This window comes from Pogona vitticeps, chromosome 4 (assembly GCF_051106095.1).
Source record: "Pogona vitticeps strain Pit_001003342236 chromosome 4, PviZW2.1, whole genome shotgun sequence".
Classification (NCBI taxonomy): Eukaryota; Metazoa; Chordata; class Lepidosauria; order Squamata; family Agamidae; genus Pogona; species Pogona vitticeps.
In genome coordinates this window covers 156,626,455-156,648,851 of record NC_135786.1, presented here as the reverse complement: position 1 = coordinate 156,648,851, position 22,397 = coordinate 156,626,455, and the positions used below count along the sequence as shown (strand labels likewise).

At 38.0% G+C, this 22,397-nt stretch overlaps 1 protein-coding gene across 2 annotated transcripts in view; it reads right to left on the bottom strand.

Moving 5' to 3' along the window:
• GMDS (GDP-mannose 4,6-dehydratase) overlaps positions 1-22,397 on the bottom strand; it is a 393,997-nt gene that overhangs the window by 298,085 nt on the left and 73,515 nt on the right. The window lies entirely within an intron of this gene.

Sequence of the window (22,397 nt, the reverse complement as noted above, 5' to 3'; positions counted from 1 at the left end):
CAACAACTGATGCTGAAGAGGCTGAAATCAACCAATTCTATGAAGACTTACAATACCTTCTAGAACTGACACCAAAGAAAGATCTTCTTGTCATTATGGGGGACTGGAATGCTAAAGTAGGGAGTCAAGAGATAAAAAGAACAACAGGAACATTTGGCCTTGGAGTTCAAAACGAAGTAAGGCAAAGGCTAATAGAGTTTTATCAAGAGAACAAGCTGGTCATCATAAACACTCTTCTTCAACAACAAGAGTCGATTCTACACATGGACATCACCAGATGGGCGATACCGAAATAGATTGATTATATTCTCTGCAGCCAAAGATGGAGAAGCTCTATTCAGTGAGCAAAAAGAAAAAAGAAAAAAAAAAAAGATCTGGAGCTGATTGTGGCTCTGATCATCAGTTTCTTATAGCAAAACCCAAGCTTAAACTGAAGAAAGTAGGAAAAATCACTGGGCTAGTCAGGTATAATCTAAACCAGTGGTTCTTAACCTTTTTGAAAGAAACGCCCCCTTGAGCCATTGAAGAAGTTATCATCGCCCCCCCTCCCCACGGTGATGATATCTTATTTATTTATTTATTTATTTATTTATTTATTTATTTATTTATTTATTTATTTATTTATTTATTTATTTATTTATTTATTTATGACACTTAAATCCAATGACCGCTGAAAACAAAATTCAATTCCAAGAAAATGAAATGCTCCCAAAAAGTAACATTTAATTATTTAGTTGTAAGCGAATTTTAAGACGCAAAAAGAAATATAAAAAGGGCATAAAAACAAACCGCAATGCAGGAATTAAAAATTTCAAGACAAAAACTCTGAAACTAAATTAAGATTGGAGGAAAATATATATTCATGCACACTGTAAAAAGGCTGCAGCCATCTTCACAGGTTTAGCTTGCTCCAGCGCCCCCCTACCGCCCCCTTTTGCTCCAGCGCCCCCACACCGCCCCTTTTCGTTCTACTGCCCCCCTGAAAAATGAAATCGCCCCCTGGGGGGCATTATCGCCCACGTTAAGAACCACTGATCTAAACGAAATCCCTTATGAATACACAGTGGAAGAGAAGAATAAATGTAGGGAACTAGATTTGGTGAACAGAGTGCCTGAAGAACTATGGACAGAGGCCCATAACATTGTACAGGAGGGAACAACAAAAACCATCCCAAAGAAAAGAAAATGCAAGAAAGCAAAGTGGCTGTTTAACAAAGCCTTACAAATAGCAGAAAAGAGAAGCAAAATAAAATGCAAGGGAGATAGGGAAAGTTACAGAAAATTGTATGCAGACTTCCAAAGAATAGCAAGGAGAGACAAGAGGGCCTTCTTAAACCAACAGTGCAAAGAAATAGAGGAAAATAATAGAAAGGGAAAAACCAGAGATCTGTTAAAAAAATTGGAGCTATTAAATGAACATTTTGTGCAAAGATGGACATAATACAGGACAAAAATGGTAGGGACCTAAGAGAAGCAGAAGACATCAAGAAGAGATGGTAAGAATACACAGAGGGATTATACCAGAAAGATGTGGACGTCCTGGACAGCCAAGATAGTGTGGTTGCTGACCTTGAGCCAGACATCCTGGACAGTGAAGTCAAGTGGGCCTTAGAAAGCATGGCTAACAACAAGGCCAGTGGAGGTGATGGCATTCCAATTGAACTACTTAAAACATTAAAAGATGACACTGTTAAGGTGCTACATTCAATATGCCAGCAAGTTTGGAAAACTCAGCAGTGGCCAGAGGATTGGAAAAGACCAGTCTACATCCCACTTCCAAAGAAGGGCAGTGCCAAAGAATCCTACAAGTACCGTACAATTGCACTCATTTCACACGTTAACAAGGTTGTGCTCAAAACCTACAAGGTAGGCTTCAGCAGTATATGCAACGAGAACTCCCAGAAGTACAAGCTGGATTTTGAAGGGGCAGAGGAACTAGAGACCAAATTGCTAGCTAATATGCACTGGATTATGGAGAAAGCCAGAGAGTTCCAGAAAAACTTCTACTTCTGTTTCATTGACTTCGCAAAACCCTTTGACTGTATGGACCACAACAAACTATGGCAAGTTCTTAAAGAAATGGGAGTGCCTGGCCACCTTATCTATCTCCTGAGAAATCTATATGTGGGACAGGAAGCAACAGTTAGAACTGGATATGGAACAACTGATTGGTTCAAAATTGGGAAAAGAGTACAACAAGGCTGTATATTGTCTCCCTGCTTATTTAAATGAATTTTACACACACACACACACACACACACAGAGAGAGAGAGAGAGAGAGAGAGAGAGACCCCACCCCATTAATACAAGCATTATTCTGGATAGTTTAGAGATTAAAATGTAAGCCCCAACAAAACCCTACATAATAAAAACATTCAACAATATGGCAATCTAACAATGTAGCTCTAAAATTCATACACAAAAAAATAAAAATTAATATTAACTTCAAAATTAACAGCATCCGTGAGAGTCAGTTGTTGAAGATAGCTTCAAATAATTCTGTTTTCAACACTTATCTGAAAATAAGGAGGAAAGGATGTCTCAGTTGTTAATTTATTTCAAAGACTGGAGGTCACCACTGAAAAGTCCTGATTCTTTGTGATCATGTATTTGGTCCTCCTCAGTGTGGCCACTTTTAGCAACAAGTGATGAGGAGCAGGTGGAACCAGTAGCTCATTTCTGAGAGAGAAATTCCAACAAATATCAAGATCCTAAACCATTAGGGGCCTTAAAGAAGCTTCCTCTCTTGAGCCACAATGCATTTAAGCCATCACTCCCACCATCATTTAGGTTTTAGATTCCACGTTTATGTTAGGTTTTTTGTGGATTAGATTTTGACTTTTTTCTTTTGTTTTATTACTTACTGATGATTTACTATTATGTATGCTGTTTGGAGTTCTCTCTTGATTGTAAATCACCCAGGATAGTGCTTGTCACTAATCAGGTAGAATACAAATATATTAAATAAAGAAATAGTCCCTGAAATCAGTCTGGCTGCTGCATTTTGGACCTGCTGACGTTTCCATGATGTATTCAAGGACAGCCCTAAATTGAGAGCATTACAGTAGTGTAGTTTAGTGATTACAACGTAATCGCTAAACTACACAGTTATTAGGCATTTCTTATCCAGGCTGGGGCATAACTGGGCAAACAACCCCAGCTGATTTTAAAATATTTTTATTAAGTAAACATCTCTTCCCAAAATCAGTAAGTTCTACCCATAAATTTCTGAAAATATTCTTATTTATCAAACCTTTCCTTACATTATTTGGCTATATTCCAAACTTCTATATATCATTAATTTAATTGAAAATAATATTTAACTATCCAGTTATTTGCTACTATTAATCTCGCTGCTCTTACTATTAATCTCGTTCCTCTCTTGGTATTTCTTATCCAAGTTTGGAGATCCTGAACCAGTGTTGAGGCACAGTGATGGATTGCATATGTATTAGCAATTCAAGGCATAATCTATATGAGGCAGGAATACTATCTGTAGAAATAATGACCTCACGTTGGAAGCATATGCAAGTTCGAAGTTGGGCAATATCTTTGAGATCAACGAAAATTCTCAGAACCCTGCACGGCCCCTCATCAGGCTGGCCACTGCAGAACTTAAGATGTTAGTGTGTAGGGTAGAAACAGAAAAGCCTCCAGGTCATCTTGGTTATATGTTGAAGCTGCAACAAGCTGGTCCCTTGTAGGTTTTATGAAACAAGAATTAAAACCAGTTGTATGGTCTACATTCAAAATCAGCTGGGCAATATTGTTATAGGCTGCTAAAATGTCATTAAAAGGAGAGATTTTTTTATAGTGTCTTCCCTACTGTCCTATAGATTGGCATTTTTTGTTCTTCCAGGCTTTACATGTCTTAGTTTTATCCTGTTATGACTGTATTTTGCTGCATTTTTGCCTTGAGTGCTTCAACTCTATTTATACTCTTTTCATATTTCAAAACTGTAGCCAATAAAAAAGGTACAGCATTCTCTGTGCAAGCTTTCAAGTGTGTCAACTCTGTCAGGCACGATGACTTTCAAAAAGGAAGTAGACTTGGTGGTAGAGTAGTGTAGTTTACATGTCATCTAAGATATACTGGGGAAGAAGTTGTAGACAGCCAGGCCATTGAGTGTTAGATCATAATAATATGCTTTTAATGCCCTTTTTTGTTCCCAGTAAAAGTAAGGTGCTATTCAACCTGAAACCTAAAGGCCGAACAGCTTGCTCTCTGCAGCATCTTTGCCATATCTTTAAACAACACAAGGACTATTCTGCTTGTGTTGTCCAAAGCCCCTCTCCAATTTTTTGTAACATTATGAAACCCAACAAAGAGTTTCTTAACTTGAAAGCTATTACAAAGAACACTGTGCATCTGGGGTTGTATCACCACTACTGTACATATATTCTGCAATTTGTCTTCTGTTTTCCCCATACTATTTTCATATGCTACTCTGGGGTTCTTTTCAGAACAAAAGAATAGCACAGAAATAAGAATAATACAAAATCAATGCAGTTTTTTTTCATGCATTATCTTGCATGCTTTAAAATTAAAACAGGTTGTGAACTTATTCATTCCACAATACATTTGCTGATTGATTGACTGGTATATTACACTACAATACTTTAAAGAGTACAGTATTTTAGTGAGAATAGTGTAGCTTTTGTAAAAGGCCCATTCTATTTTTTTTCAATGTAAAAAGAAGATTATACATTTTACTTATTATCAGGGTTGGAAGTATAATCTGGCTTGACTTTTTTATAGATTTTATCATACTGAATTTATTTAATAACTACACCTTTTCCATATTTGTCAAATAACCATGTTCACCTTAGTATACCTACATGTATTAAAATCATTATATATTCAACAAAAATCCATTTAAAAATGGATGTGTCACCTTCCTTTTAGAAAGTGCTCTCCAAACAGCTGAAGAGAAACAGAAGAACTTTATGCTCCAATTTCTGAATGCATGCCTTGTTCCAGTGCTTGGCCCAATTTTCTATGAGTTTTTTTCCTTCATAAGTGAAACTATAAAATACCTTCTATATCATTAATAACGATGTATTGCATATTAATCTCCAAAAAAAAAATCAATTTGTACATAATTTTGAGCTATTACCTGCAATTCTTTTCAGCTAACCCTTATAAAGGTATTATACCATCTTGGACCTTGTAAATAACTTATGTTAATCCAAACCCTGTAGTTCTTTGAACACTGTATAGAAGTGGAAGGTCTATTTATTTTATTGTGGGGGTATCTGCAAGGTTGTCTGTAATAATGGTTACCAATGCAAAGAAAATGTTATAATATGAAATGTGTAAAATTATAATATGAATTGTGTTTAAATAGTTATATGTTTTCTTTCTCACCATATGCTATTCTTTCTCACACCTCCTCCTCACATTCTCTGCCCCACGATTCTTATTATGTCTGAGTCTTCTACCTTTTAAGCCTTATACTTTCTTTCATTTTTCTTGCCAGAAGGACAAAGAAGTATTAGTGATAGACAAAAGTTGAAGCTAAAACCTAGTCGTACAGCAGTAGTGTAAGTAAAATTCAGAAATAAGGTGAGAGAAGGCTAGAAAAATGGTTATAAAACAGGAAGTCTATAAAATGCAGAACACTTGAAAGATGTGACAACATTTGTAACCCCAAGGGATTCAAACATCTGTAGCTACTCTATGTATGCACATGTGTTTGGCTGCGGAGGTGTTGACTGTATGAATATAAGAATTGAAAAGGATTTGACAGCTCAGGGAGTTGAATGAAAAGTGGCCATAAAATATTGAAATCCTGCCTTAGAACTCCTTGTTTTGTATCTAATAGTTGAATACTGAGCCACCTCTATAGCTTCAAATATCTGAGTAAACAAGTTTTGTTTTCAAGGATGTTTCAATAAGGCCTCTAGTTTATGTTACTTTATTTATGAAGTTATCTATTCAAATATATGCAGCAAATCTGATTGGCTTACGTGATATACTTAAAGCCTTTGACACAACACACATCTTTGGCATATATGCAAGTTTTTAAAATATGTATTTATTTACTCAAAAAGCAATGGCTCCTCAGGAGCCATTATAGCCATCTCAGAACTACTCCTTAACTCACTTACTACAGGCCCAATGGGAGCAACCCAAGACAGGTTTGTGGTCTGCTTATATTCGTTTGATTGCTGGGTGTGACTATTAAGTGAGTACAGTATATTTGTAATGTTGAAAGAGCACATACAATGGAACACTGTGATTTTTTTAAAAAATATTTAAACAGGATAGACTGTGAGCAGTCTGAAAAATGTACAAACCATCATATATTCAGCCCTGACATTTCAGCAGAGAAGATGTGGGTTTTCCAGCATATCGATATATCAGCATCTGAACTGTTTTTTGTTAAGATTCAACTACACAGTATTTTTGCTTGCTCATTTAAAATCAATCAAACAAACAAAAAAGCTTGCTTAGAATGCAAATATATTACACAATATAGCACCAACCGAGATCAATTTATTTTTGAAAACTTAACATGCTGAGAAAAAGAATGAAAAACATTTAATTTTAATTTACTTTTAGAAATAGGAGAACTCTGTAGTCTATAATCACCTGTAGGTTATTAATAATAATCATATACCATCGAGTCAGTTATGACTTATGGCGACCCTTTTCAGGGTTTTCGAGTAGAGAGTTTTCAGATGTGATTTACCATTACCTTCTTCTGTGGGGACCCTGGGATTGCGCAGCTTGCCCATGTCCACACAGGCAGGTTCTACTTGCAGGAAGCACAATGCAGAACCAATTCCCAACCACTAAAGCTAGATACCTAAACCACTGAGCTATCTAGTCAGGCTATTACCAAATACTGCATCACACATTCTGCTCATCTAACAGAATTTAAATGATAATACTTCGCTAAATGACAATTTTAATTATTATACAGTACAGGTTTAAATTAAGGGCTATAATCTTCTTGCATAGGTACAATACTGGAAGGGAAACAATATAAATCATAATGTCAAATTAAAGTTCCCTGGTTGGATTTATCATTGCAAACTAGTCAGGTGGCTTGGTGTACAATCGGAAATCCAAGTGGGGACCAAATAATTAGAAACTATTTGCTCCTGTAAGTTACGCTATTCCTCTTCTTTAAGTGTAACTATGCAACACAATTTTGGCATTACTTGAATACAAAAATTTGAAATAACATTGCTAATTTGACATAGCATTGTCACTTTGAATGAGAAAGGCTGTCAATTCTTGCCACAAGATAAAACCATATTTGGACTTATACCCTGCCCCTCTAGACAAAGTCTATCTAGAGGGTTATAGAACACTCTGTTTGAAAGGTTTAATGTGGATATATGCATTGAGAATTATATATTGTGTGTATTTATATATATATAAATTCAACTCATTGCTGAAAAAGAACACTAAATTTTACTAAAACGAATCACAAAGTAAAACAAAAGTAAACGGTGCTGATGGTTGTTGTGGGTTTTTCGGGCTCTTTGGCCGTGTTCTGAAGGTTGTTCTTCCTAACATTTCGCCAGTCTCTGTGGCCGGCATCTTCAGAGGACAGCACTCTGTGCTCTGGTGTAGTTGGCTTGGGAGTGCAGTATGTATGGTTGTGAGATAGGCTTTTGTCTTTTTCTGTAGATGGATGATTAGTGTGTCTTGTTGTGGGTGTATTGTTGTGCTATAAATGGTGCTAAGTATCTCATTTGTTGCTCAAAGCAGATTTCCAGTTCTTTTCATCAAGTCTTCGTACAAAGAGAAAACCTCTGTGCATCAAGAGAACGTTCTGAGATAGCACTCTCTCCTTCAGCAGCAAACTGAAGAGAATGAGTTCTAAAATCTAAAATATCTAAAGTTAATCAAAATTTAGAGCTATATATACACAAATATTTAAAAACATCATTTAAAAATTTTGGATCAAATTATCAAAGACCTCTCCAAAGGGTTTTAAGCAAGTACCAAGGATTAAAGAACACACAAATTTCACTGAAAATTCAGCAATCAGAACAGAGATAAAAATGAAACTTGGGGCCACCAGCAGCTACTATTCAAATTGGTTATATATAAATAACTTCCAGCATCACATGAAGTGCACCCTGTATATCAGTTTCAGCTAAGAAACTTAAGGTATACACTGAATGATTTATGGGTCAAATATCAAGCTATCTATTATTAGGTAAGATTACTAGCAGAGTTATAGCTTGGACAGGAGGACATCTTTTTTCTGACCTACATGGATTAAAGTAACATTCCCAGTTCAATGCCAAAGGCAACTGGCAGTAATAGAAATGATTGAAGAACATAATCTTAGAATCACCGATCTTTGAGCCCACCTCTTGGAATCCAGTAAATATTTAACTGGGAATATCATATCTGAACTTTCATCCTCTGTGCACAGAGGTAATATATACATGTTTCCATATGTCTGAGGAAGTGAACATGTCCACAAAAGCTTATATTAAAATATAACAGTCTTTAAAATGCCACATGCTTTTGTCTTGTTTCTTTGGATTTTACCTTATATACATGTGATTGCTCACAGACTCTGGAGCACTTACAGATGTTTTTCAGCACTAAGTTTTGGTAGCAGAAAAAAGATTGGTGGAATTAAAAACAAAATGGAGGAAAAATGATTAACTACCTGTACCATGATTTACAGTGAAACAGAAGATAGCACAACCCCAAAATATATACAATTTACTCAGAATTTACATTTTATTTATACGGTACAATTCTGGATCAGGACAACCAAACCGTACACTGAGACATTCCAACATGAGTACTCTAAGCTATGACATTGCATAACAAATTGAAGCTGGACAGAAATCATAAGAGCTTTCATTAGTTCTTCATTCATGTACTGACACATCTTCCTGGCTGTATATGCCAAAGTCATTTTGCTATGTGCCTATGATTTATTTATTTATCTATGTACAGTGGGGTCTCTACTTAAGAACGTCTCTACTTAAGAACAACCCAACTTAAGAACAGCTCCATTTGCTAAATTTTGCTTCTACTTGAGAACAGAAATCCAAGATAAGAACAGGAAAAAAAAACCTTTCCTGCTCTTTTTTTAACCTTAGGTCATCTTAGGTTAAAAAAAATTCTCCCCCTAGTGGTAGAGTACGTATTAACCAGCTTTGCATTAGTTCCTATGGGAACTAATGCTTCAATGTACGAACTCACCTCTACATAACAAAAAAACAGCCAGAACGGATTAACTGGTTTTCAGTCCATTCCTATGGGAAATTTTGCTTCAACTTAAGAACGTTTCAACTTAAGAACACCATTCCAAAACGGATTAAGTTCTTAAGTAGAGGTTCCACTGTATTTTCTATGGACGGAAAAGAGCAGATACGGATTAAATGGTTTTCAATACATTCCTATGGGAAATGCAGATTCAACATAAGAACTTTTCAACTTGAGAACCACCTTCCAATACGGATTAAGTTCTTAAGTAGAGACCCCACTGTATTTTACTTTTATACTGCTCATCTGGCTGCCAAGGCCACTCTGGGCTGTTTGCAATGTTATGACATAACATAGCATAATAAACAACAATATAAAAACAGTCCCAATCCCATAGAAGGGCAGTGCCAAAGAATGCTCCAATTACTGTACAATTGCACTCATTTCACACGCTAGCAAGGTTACGCTCAAAATCCTACATGGTAGGCTTCAGAATTGAGACCAAATTGCTAACATTTGCTGGATTATGGAGAAAGCCAGAGAGTTCCAGAAAAACATCTACAGTACATCTGTTTCACTGACTATGCAAAAGCCTTTGACGGTGTGAACCACATCAAACTATGGCAAGTCCTTAAACAGATGGGAGTGCCTGACCACCTGATCTATCTTCTGAGAAACCTATATGTGGGACAGGAAGCAATAATTGGAACTGGATATGGAACAGCTGATTGGTTCAAAATTGGGAAAGGAGTACGACAAGGCTGTATATTGTCCCCCGGCTTATTTAACTTATATGCAGAATACATCATGCGAAAGGCCGGACTGGAGGAATCCCAAGACGGAATTAAGAATGCCCGAAGAAATATCAACAACCTCCAATATGCAGATGATACTACTTTGATGGCAGAAAGCGAGGAGGAATTAAAGAACCTTTTAATAAGGGTGAAAGGGGAGAATGCAAAAAATGGTCTGAAGCTCAACATAAAAAATCCAATGGTCACTGGTTCCATCACCTCCTAGCAAATCGAAGGGGAAGATATGGAGGCAGTGACAGATTTTACTTTCTTGGGCTCCATGACCACTACTGACCAGCCTGGGAAGATTGTGTAGGATGGGCAGATTTTGTTGGAAGGAGGCATTCTGTCAGGTATTGAGGTCCCATACCATTTAAGGCTTTGTATGTCAGCATCATCACCTTGAAGGTGGCATGGAAATCAACAAATAATTAGTGTAGGGCAGCCATAGTTAGGGAGATATGATGGTATGTCTTCACATCATTCACTAGTCTGGCTGCCGTATTTTGAAACTGCTAACGTTTCTATAGCAGCCTCATAGGCAGCCCCGTGTAGAGTGCATTGCAGTAGTCTAATCTCAAGACTACTAATGCATGGACCAGCATAGTGAGGGACGCAGTGTCAAGGTAGGGTACAGCTGGATAATCCACCTCAGGTAGAAATAAGCAGAGCTATCTGGGATTCCATTGATAGCACTGGGTCCAGAAGTACGCCCAAGCTGCGAACCTCATCCTTACTGGAGAGAGCAGCCCCCTCCCGAGGAGAAGGAGATCTCCAAACCACATACACTAGGGGCACTCACCCGCAAGACCTCTGTCTTGTCCAGGTTCAGTCTCAGTGTATTATCTCTTATCTACCCCAGCACGGTGTCCAGGTAGCCCTCAAGGGATGGGACAGCATCCTCTACAGAGGGGTGGAAAGAGAGATAGAGTTGGGTGTCATCCGCATATTGGTGACATGAAGCTCCAAAACTCCTCATGACCTTTCCCCGTGGCCTCATATAGATTTTAAACAGCAGATATTAAATGATGTTTTAAGCTGGCTGCCCAGATCGTTTTACATGTGCCTAAATATTTATTATCAGATCAGAGATTTGGAAGTGCTTTAAGCTTGACACTATCAGTAGTACTGTGGAAATTTGGCACTTGCTCAAACAGGAAAAACAAATTCCTCACAGACCTCAATCAGGCAAATGTATATAACTTGGAACTGCAGTAAATGAATGAGGGTTAATGTTATATACGTTCTTATAAACCAAAGGATCCTGAACCTGTGCATTACCATGGAGAGAAATACTAGGAGTTGCGGTCCAATAGCATGTGGCAGGGCGTAATTGGCCCAGTCTCATACTGAAAGACCTACAATTACCACACATGAAGGAAACACCATTTCATGTTTCAGTTTAGAAGACCAACAGCTAACTGGGTGACTACATGTAATAGATTATTAAGGCTGCAAAACAAAAATCAAGATGCCAAAGACAGAAAATGCCTGATGCTAATTTTGCTTATGTAGTATTTATTTAGAACCAAAGATCTGTCATGCAGAATTATTATAATCCTGTCATGGAATAAAATAATAATTACATATATTTCTGCATATCACATATCTCTTAGAACATTCAGTTTTAAATAATAATTGACTATGACCCTGGTAAACAAATTTCTTCTTAGTACATAAAATCCTTGCTAAAGCCAACATTTTCCAGGAAGCCATTTCCTTGTCTCCCTCTTTACACATACTTACACACATGTACAGCTATACCATACTAGAAAAGCCAGTGAATAACAAGCAACAGCTTGCGAAGAGGCAAGACTAAAGCTATATTTTAACCTGAAGAGAAGGAAGGAACTGACTCTATATAAACTATATATAGCATTTGACCATGCAATAATGACTCCTAGTCTGTGGTCATTTCAGAGACCTTAAAGTCTTGTCTTGACCAACTTTCCCTTCTGAAAGGAATACTGGCATTCATACTTCACATTCAGTCCAGAGAATGAAAGACATTTCCCTCTGTTCCTGAGGGAAAATTCTGCTGGAAGAAACCACTTTCTAGAGGAAATTGGACTTTTTACTACCCATTTTATTTACATACAAGAGTTACCGGCACACTGGCTAGAGATATAAACTGCTTGCTTTTGTTTTAACTCAATAGGATCCATGCATTTTGTTTCATTTTTTTTTAAAAAAATCATAATTAGTTTAGTACGGCCAGCAACTATAAACACCTCTTAACTATTTCAGTAGTTTAAAGATTCGAGACAAAATTTTCCTATCCCATACCTCACACTCAAGACTCAAGCCTAACCTTCTGAGCTCAATATAATAACAAAAAAATAAATAAATAAATAAACTTTGTATTGCAAAAATCCTTTATATTTGTAGACATTTACATAGTTACAAAAAATGGCCCTGAAGGATGGAACTTAACTTGTGATCAGTACAGTTGGATTTTCTGACATCTTACCATCACCGAAAGATCTACACTTTAAGGGTGGAGAGACAGACATATACAATTGTTTTTCAGTGTGTTCCCAATACATTTTATGTCTATTTACTGACACTAGTTTCAGAGGAAAACTTTTTTAGTTTTATGGTCAGTTTTTGTTCCCTACTGTGCATCCCTGAAGGCCCAGGCCGTGTGGCCTTGGGCAAGCTGCAGAGTCCCAGGATGCCCCCAGAAGAAGAGTGCTAAACCATTTCTGAGTACTTTCTACCTGAAAACAAACAAAAACTGAAAATGGTCATTGTAAGTCAGAATTGACTTGATGATACACAAGTATCTGATATATCAATATCCATCTATCTATATGCCTAGCTTACAATTACATGTGCATATTCCCCCATTCCCCTTCATGGATTGCTGCCTTGTCGTGGCGAAGGGGCTTGAGTAACTCAGAGAAGCTATGGGCTATGCCGTGCAGGGACATCCAAGACGGACAGGACATAGTGGAGAGTTCCGACTAAACGCAATCCACCTGGAGTAGGAAATGGCAATGCCACTCCAGTATCTTTGCCATGAACGCCCCATGATCAGAAACAAAAGGCTAAAAGATATGATGCTGGAAGATGGGCCCCTCAGGTCGAAAGGTGTCCAACATGCTACTGAGGAAGAGCGGAGGACAAGTACAAGTAGCTCCAGAGCTAATGAAGTGGTTGGGCCAAAGCCGAAAGGACACACAGCTGTGGACGTGCCTGGAAGTGAAAGGAAAGTCCGATGCTGCAAAGAAAAATACTGCATAGGAACCTGGAATGTAAGATCTATGAACCTCGGGAAGCTGGATGTGGTCAAACAGAAGATGGCAAGAATAAACATCGACATCCTGGGCATCAGTGAACTAAAATGGACATGAATGGGCAAATTCAGCTCAGATGATTATCATATCTACTATTGTGGGCAAGAATCCCGTAGAAGGAATGGAGTAGCCCTCATAGTCAACAAAAGAGTGGGAAAAGCTTGAATGGGATACAATCTCAAAAATGATAGAATGATGTCAATACGAATCCAAGGCAGACCTTTCAACATCACAATAATCCAAGTTTATGCACCAACCAGCATTGCTGAGGAGACTGAAATTGAACAATTTTATGAAGATTTATAACACCTTCTAAACTGACACCAAAGAAAGATGTTCTTCTCATTCTAGGGGACTGGAATGCTACAGTAGGGAAGTCTGGCCTTGGAGTTCAGAACGAAGCAGGGCAAAGGCTAATAGAGTTTTGTCAAGAGAACAAGCTGGTCATCGCAAACACTCTTTTCCAACAACACAAGAGGCGACTATACACATGGAAAGCACCAGATGGGCGATATCAAAATCAGATTAATTATATTTTCTGCAGCCAAAGATGGAGAAGCTCTATACAGTCAGCAAAAACAAGACCTGGAGCTGACTGTGGCTCTGATCATCAGCTTCTCATAGCAAAATTCAAGCTTAAACTGAAGAGAGTAGGAAAAACCACTGGGCTACTCAGGTATAATCTAAACCAAATCCCTTATGAATACACAGTGGAAGTAAAGAACAGATTTAAGGAACTAGATTTGGTGAACAGAGTGCCTGAAGAACTTTGGATGGAGGCTCATAACATTGTACAGGAGGCAGCAACAAAAACCATCCCAAAGAAAAGGAAATGCAAGAAAGCAAAGTGGCTGTCCAACGAGGCCTTAGAAATAGCAGAGAGGAGAAGGGAAATAAAATGGAAGGGAGATAGGGAAAGCTACAGAAAATGGAATGCAGACTTCCAAAGAATAGCAAGGAGAGACAAGAGGGCCTTCTTAAATGAACAATGCAAAGAAATAGAGGAAAATAACAGAAAAGGAAAAACCAGGAAAATTGGAGATATTAGAGGAACATTTTGCGCAAAGATGAACGTGATAAAGGACAAAAATGGGAGGGACCTGACAGAAGCAGAAGACATCAAGAAGAGGTGGCAAGAATATACAGAGGAATTATATCAGAAAGATTTGGATATCCCGGACAACCCAGACAATGTAGTTGCTGACCTTGAGCCAGACATCCTGGAGAGCGAAGTCAAGTGGGCCTTAGAAAGCCTGGCTAACAACAAGGCCAGTGGAGGTGATGGCATTCCAGTTGAACTATTTAAAATCTTGAAAGATGATGCTGTTAAGGTGCTGCATTCAATATGCCAGCAAGTTTGGAAAACTCAACAATGGCCAGAGGATTGGAAAAGATCAATCTACATCCCAGTCCCAAAGAAAGGCAATGCCAAAGAATGCTCCAACTACCGTACAATTGCACTCATTTCACACGCTAGCAAGGTTATGCTCAAAATCCTACAAGGTAGGCTTCAGCAGTATGTGGACCGAGAACTCCCAGAAGTACAAGCTGGATTCCGAAGGGGCAGAGGAACTAGAGACCAAATTGCAAACATGCGCTGGATTATAGAGAAAGCCAGAGAGTTCCAGAAAAACATCTACTTCTGCTTCATTGACTATGCAAAAGCCTTTGACTGTGTGGACCACAGCAAAGTACGACAAGTCCTTAAAGAAATGGGAGTGCCTGACCACCTTGTCTACCTCCTGAGAAACCTATATGTGCGACAGGAAGCAACAGTTAGAACTGGATATGGAACAACTGATTGGTTCAAAATTGGGAAAGGAGTACGACAAAGCTGTATATTGTCCCCCGGCTTATTTAACTTATATGCAGAATACATCATGCGAAAGGCTGGACTGGAGGAATCGCAACCCAGAAAATTTCAGCCAACACATAACCATTAAACATTAAAAAGTAAATTGTCTTTCTGCTGATTCTTTCTATAGCAATGCAAAATTTCCAAAAATCATGAGAATAAGACACATAAACACCTCACATTAAATTTATTATTTGATACTTGTTTATACCTGAACATATTTAAATTGCAAGGATCATGTTTCTCCCCTCTGAATAAGACATGTGTGATGCACAAACAAAATCACTTTTTAAAAAAAGAAAGAAATGAACAGCCTAACACACATAGCCTACCTGAACTCTGTACAAATGTCTAAATAAGCTATTAAGTTATTCGAAGACATCCAGAGGATGCATCCTCAAACATAGGTTTTATGGCCCATGTTCTTGATTTAAAGGAGGAAGGGGATGCTCTAAGAAATGTTCCAAGCCTTTCATCTTAAATGCTTAGCTAGTGTGAGGCAAAAGAAACTCACAAGAAAGGAACATGTCCTTTAAGCCCCGAACATCAGTTTTCTGGCTGTCATAACTTATTACTGGTTGGTTGGTTGGTTATTTGTTTGTTTGCTTGCTTATTTCCCATTGTTTTTTCTTGCAGACCCAAGAGAGTGTACAACATGCATTTGAAAAAGAAGACCCAGGGGAAATTGGATTTTAAAAAACAGTATTAAATGGAATATGAATTTTTTAAAAAATGCATTTCAAAAACATTTGGAATCACTTTAAGAGAAGAAGCAGCAGTCAAACAAAAGCCACCATTCAAAGTTTCTGATCAAAAGCCAAGCCCTTGTTTACATAAAAGCTGTCTTTCTCTACAGACAGGATGATGGGAGCCAGGAGTGGGTAGTCTAACTTTTTCAGCTGGGAATTTCATAGTATGGGAGCGGCCAACAAGAAGGCTCTCTCTTTTGCCCTGACCAAAGATACCTATGAGGGTACATAATTGCATGAGAATGAAATATACAGTCATGACCAAAAATATTGGCACCCTTGCAATTCAGAAAATGCAACCCTTCTCTCAGAAAATTGTTGCACTTGCAAATGTTTTGGTACTCACACGTTCATTTATTTGGTTTGTGTTGGAACAACACAAAAAAAAAAAAAACAGAGAAGAAAAGTCAAATCTGATAGAATCCCACACAGAAACCCAAAAATGCATTGGCCAAAATTATTGGCACCCTGTGTAAATTGTAAGAAATAATTGCTTTTCAACCATGTGATGCTCCTTTAATTTGTATTTAGACAAACCTGTCACAAGTAAGAAGTGTGGGCAATATGGTAATCACACTTAACAACCAGTTAAGATGGACAAAAGTTCACTCAACATTTGTGTTATGTGTGACACTGAGCATGGAGAAAAGAATGAAGTGTAAAGTGTTGTTTGTGGATTTGAGAGAAAACATTGTGGAAAAACATCAACAATCTCAAGGTTACAAGTTCATCTCCAGAGATCTTAATGTTCCTGTGTCCACAGTGTGCAATATCAAGAGGTTTACAGCCCATGGCACTGTACCTAACCTCCCTGGACGTGGGCAGAAGAGCAAAATTACTGAAAAACTACAACAAAGGGTTGTTCGAACCCAGATTAACTTCCCAACAAATTCAAGATGATCTGCAGACACAGGGTACAAGTGTCAGTTTGCGCTATCTGTCACCATCTGAATGAAAAGGGACACTATGGTAGGAAACCTAGGAGGACACCACTGCTGACACAAAGGCATAAAAAGCAAAACTGGAGTGTGCCATAACATATGTGACAAAACCACAATCCTTCTGGGAGAAGGTACTGTGGACAGATTTATTTATTTATTTTATTAGATGTATACCCTACCCATCTAGACTGGGTCTACTCAAAAGTAGAGCTTTTTGGTCAAGGACATCATGGCACTGTTTATAGAAAAAGAAATGAGGCATTAAAAAAATGAACACAGTTCCTACAGTCAAACATGGTGGAGGTTCAAAGATGTTCTGGGGTTGCATCACTGCTTCTGGCACTGGATGCCTTGACTGTGTGAATGGTATCATGAAATCTGATGATTACGAAAGAATTTTGGTGTACAACATACTGACCAGGGTCAGAAAGCTGCATCTCCACCAGAGGTCATGGGTCTTCCAGCAGGACAATGACACAAAACACACTTCAAAAAGCACTCAGAAATGTTTCCAAACAAAGCGCTGGAGAGCTCTGAAATGGCCAGCAATGAGTCTGGATCTGAATACCATAGAGCACATATGGAGAGATCTCAAAACAGCAATTTGGAGAAGGTGTATTTCAAATCTGAAGGCCCTGGAGCAGTTTGCAAAAGAACAGTGGTCCAAAATTCCAGTAGAGAGGTGTAAGAAACTCATTCATGGTTACAAGAAGCGGCTGATTTCAGTCATTTTTTCCAAAGGGGTGCTACCAAATATTAAGTTAAGGGTGCCAATAATTTTGGCCAGTGCATTTTTGGGTTTCTGTGTGGGGTTGTATCAGATTTGACTTTTCTTCTCTCATTTTTTGTGTGTGTTGTTCCAACGCAAACCAAAGAAATGTACATGTGAGTACCAAAACATTTGCAACTGCAACAATTTTCTGAGAGAAGGCTTGCAGTTTCTGACAGAATTGCAAGGGTGTCAATATTTTTGGCCATGACTGTATTTGCACTAAAACAAAGCACAGCAGAAAGTGTATTTCTAACTAGAGTGGGACAATCAATTCTGAAATGCCTTCCAAACTGTTCCAAAAGACTTACCATGACTGCTGTAACCCATCACTTTCTCAGGGGTTGGGGCTGCCCTAGAAATAGCCCACCGAGAAAAGAAAAGGGTTGTTTGCATTGAGGGTCAGCCTTCAATCAGTGCTTGCAAGGGCTGGAATAACTTGAAAGAAAGAGCAAGCATACTGTTATACACCTGAGTGAGAACTCTTCACCTTTGTGCCTGCTTTTTCCTGAAACTGAGGTAGGGCAAAACAATTGCCACTCTTCCTCGAAGGATACCAAAATCTTTCAGTTCAATGAATGAACTGAAACACTCTGCATATCGCCTTCACAGAGTACATACAGCCAATGAAGTAACATGAAATATCTGCAGAAATGTATTTCTCCTTTAAGAATGTGATAAAACTGATTAATAACAAAATGATTAAAACTGATTAATAACAAAACAATGAGCATACCTTGAACTGGCAATTGCTATTGATACAATTTTAGAAGCATGGTGTAGTGCATTTAAAAAAAACACCTAAAATCACTTTTATTGATCATTGCTGTTGTTCTATTACAGTGGGGTCTCTACTTAAGAACTTAATCCGTATTGGAAGGTGGTTCTCAAGTTGAAAAGTTCTTATGTTGAATCTGCATTTCCCATAGGAATGCATTGAAAACCATTTAATCCGTATCTGCTCTTTTCCGTCCATAGAAACTACAGTGGAACCTCTACTTAAGAACTTAATCCGTTTTGGAATGGTGTTCTTACGTTGAAACGTTCTTAAGTTGAAGCAAAATTTCCCATAGGAATGGACTGAAAACCAATTAATCCGTTCTGGCTGTTTTTTTGTTACGTAGAGGTGCGTTCGTACATTGAAGCATTAGTTCCCATAGGAACTAATGCAAAGCTGGTTAATACGTACTCTACCACTAGGGGAGAATTTTTTTTTAACCTAAGATGACCTAAGGTTAAAAAAAAAGCAGGAAAGGTTTTTCCTGTTCTTATCTTGGATTTCTGTTCTCAAGTAGAAGCAAAATTTAGCAAATGGAGCTGTTCTTAAGTTGGGTTGTTCTTAAGTAGAGACGTTCTTCAGTAGAGAACCCACTGTATTTACAAGTGACTAAACTATTTCTTAAATACATGGACTTTGTCTCTAAAATTATTCGGGGTGGGGGTCACGTCCACCTTCCCCACCAGTTAAATTCCAGCCACTATTGCAGTATGCTGCTATAATTCAGCATCAACTCTTTAATAGTGCTATACAAGTCTAATCGGGCAGTATATAATTTTGAGAAATAAATAAAATTCAAAAGAAGTTGGAGGCATTTGTTTTGAGGCCTTGTTATTTTGTTTTTACATTTTGCCTTTAAATTTTGAGAGCAAATGGGGGGACTACCATTTGTTTTAAAGGGGAATGCCCAAGGTGCAGACACATTTTGGGAGTGTGGTTTGGCGGGGGAAGCCCCAAGGACCACAAAAATGGCCATTGGGGCTTCATTGCTTTAGGTGTTGCTTATCCTAGATGCAGATAGCTCTTCCACTGTGCTAGAACCCAGTAGCCTAATAGTTTCCAATGCTTATATTTGTTTTCTTAATCTGCAATGTTAAGCACACTTTTTGGGGAGCAACCCCCATCAAGCTGAGTAAACATATAAAGGATTTTGCTATTAAAATCAAAATAGTGAGTTCGATCAAAATCTAAATAGTGAATTTGATTCACTCATCCTGGAGGAATGAAATAGGGGGATGATCTCTACAATTCTTCCTTCTCCTGCGTCTCGCTGCACCTCAAGGGAGGAGAAACCCTTCAAAGCAGGATAAAGGACTGCAGGGGAAGTAAGTGAAGGCTGCAGGGACTCTGTGTTGGATCCTCATTCCTGCAACATGCTTCCTAACTCTTTTAAAGAAATTGAAATATTAATAATCTTTTATTCTTCTTTAATGTTACTAAATGTTATTTTAGATAATATTTTACACCAATTTATTAAGAACAGACAATAAGTTAATTAACTTAATTTTCTGGGTTTCCTGGCTCCCTTATCCAAAAAAAAGTTGTCACATTTGCTACTTTCTCCTCCCTAGCGAGGAGAAATTACACATGCACAGCTCTAACAAAAAGTAAATTACGTGCTTGTTTGCTAAGCCTTGGACCTAGCCCACCATAAACCGCTTTAAATATCTGGAGGAGAACCAGTTTGCCCAACTTCCACCCAACGGCAGGCAAAGCCAAAGCCAAAATCAAAGCATGGATGCATAGAAGTGGGTGGCTCTTGACAAGAGAAGGAGATAAGAGAACCATTACCTTTACTACCTTTAACACCTAGGTAAGACCAAAGAGAAGTAACCATGTATAACCTCATATTCCACCTTGCAGAGTGAAGAGGCAACCCGATGAGCTTGAACGAGATGTTATGAGGTTCATACCTCACAGAGATCAAAAACATAATTGTTTCGATAGAAGGTTGCCACAGGTATATGAAGCCATATGGTATTACATATTAAACCAGGAATACATCTGTTTAGCTACCCTATTTTGAGCCTTAGTTGAACTTAAGAGGAAAGGATACTATTTCCATCACCTTGTCCTTTCAGCTACCATTCCTGTGTAAAGCTCACAGTTTCAGCCAATAATTTCCTGGCTGAAACTGTGGGGAATTTCCCGATCTTCTCTCATAGCCTTACTGCCTAGGTGGCTGAAAGGAGACGGAAGCCCCACTGGGGACTCCCCTTTCAGTAGATGTGCCCAACCAGCTGCAGAGTTATGCAACCTTTGGCACCCAATGCTGGCTGTAATTGTTTAACACATTCACTGCATATCAAATCAATTTATTTCATCATTCTCTCATTTAATACATTTGAGTTTTGTATTTGCATAATTATAGCCGTCTGCACAACTACAAATCTTCCTAATTAAGCAGTCCTGATCAGTGTCAGGAAACTCATCTGCTTAGCAATCCTGTCTCTACTCATATGCTGTGTTTGGGGCAAGCATGAACCTCTGATTTTCCTATAGCCAGGAATATTTGTTAAATGTTTTATTTAACAAAACTGTTGCTTTTTATTAAATAAAAATTTGCTACATTGAGATTAATCATGATATTCTTAAAATTCTGTTAGATCATTGTGATTCTGACATTCCATTTCACAGAAATGGCTCATACTACTCCAAATACTCCTGTATTGGTATCTTGGATCTTACCTTCAGCACATGGAACACTTTTCAGTTCTCAACATGATGCTTTCTGCTTGCTGTATGCATTCCCCAATTGTGCCCTCCCAAAGAATGGCAAACCAACTGGTATTGTTTGGGACATGAAATGCGGACCTACATATGGCGGCATGATTGTCAGAAATCACTCCTCATTTAAAGGGCAGCATGATATCTGAGTAACCCCTTCCAGCTATAATTACATAAACATATTAGTACACACGTACACACTTAATATAAATGCTTGTCTGCAAATGCAAGGTACCTCTCTCATGTCAAATATTTCTCCAAAACTGAAAGATAACACTGTGTTTAAAACTGAGATTAAATGTTACCCCCACATTTCAAAGTATATTCTTGCCCTCATTAAAAAGACACATATTTTAGTTATATGTTACTATGTGTATCAGCACTGCCATCTCCCCTCTTTTTATACGAAGGCTTCCAAAGACAACTCTGTTACACCATAGCCTGTTACTGTTGATAATTTTTACATGGTGACATATGAATACACCCTGTGTTCAGACAAGCTATTAAGTCTCCCTTCCTTTTAGTACCACCCAACTGAATGGAATTAATTTTAATTGGGACGTTCAACCTAAATAAGAAATAAGAAGCATGTATGTACACGTATAAAGGGCAAGTAGCAGCTGGAAAATTATATAATAGGAAAACACTTATTCTTCGAGGCATGTTCCAAATCCAATAAAGGAGGGGAATCCTACATGGCAGTCAAAAACAAGCAAGTCAAAACACAATCTAGTATGAACAAAGCATCCATACAGCCAAAATTTTAGCAACGTTAAATAATATCTCACCTGTCATTATGTCAAACAGCTTGGCATGTTTCCACCACAAGACAAAAGTGACTTTTGTTTGTGTGTCAAATGTGCTCAGAGCAAAAAGGAAAACAGTATGGAGAGCAAATGAGCACTCTAAGGTGAAAAGAACTGCCTATAAGCAACAGTCACTCTTGCCACCTCTATTTAATACTCAGAAATAGATGTCACAAATATAGTTACCAGCTCATGCAGAGAATAAACTTCTATGCCAGATTATATTGCAGCTGGAATGTATCCTACCATTTTAAAGAAGCTATACAATTTTTAAAAATGTACCCAAATAACATCTAGAAGAATATGTCACTTTCATTTCAACCACCATGAAGAATTTTCTGTGCGCTGCAACAAGATTTATAGTAAATGGAACAGAAATTAGGAAAATTACTTCCATTGCCATTCAGCTCTTACCTGAATGTGTGTGTGTGTTCTGTGCCATCAAGAGGGAACTGACTGATAGCAACCCTAATAGGGTTTTCAAGT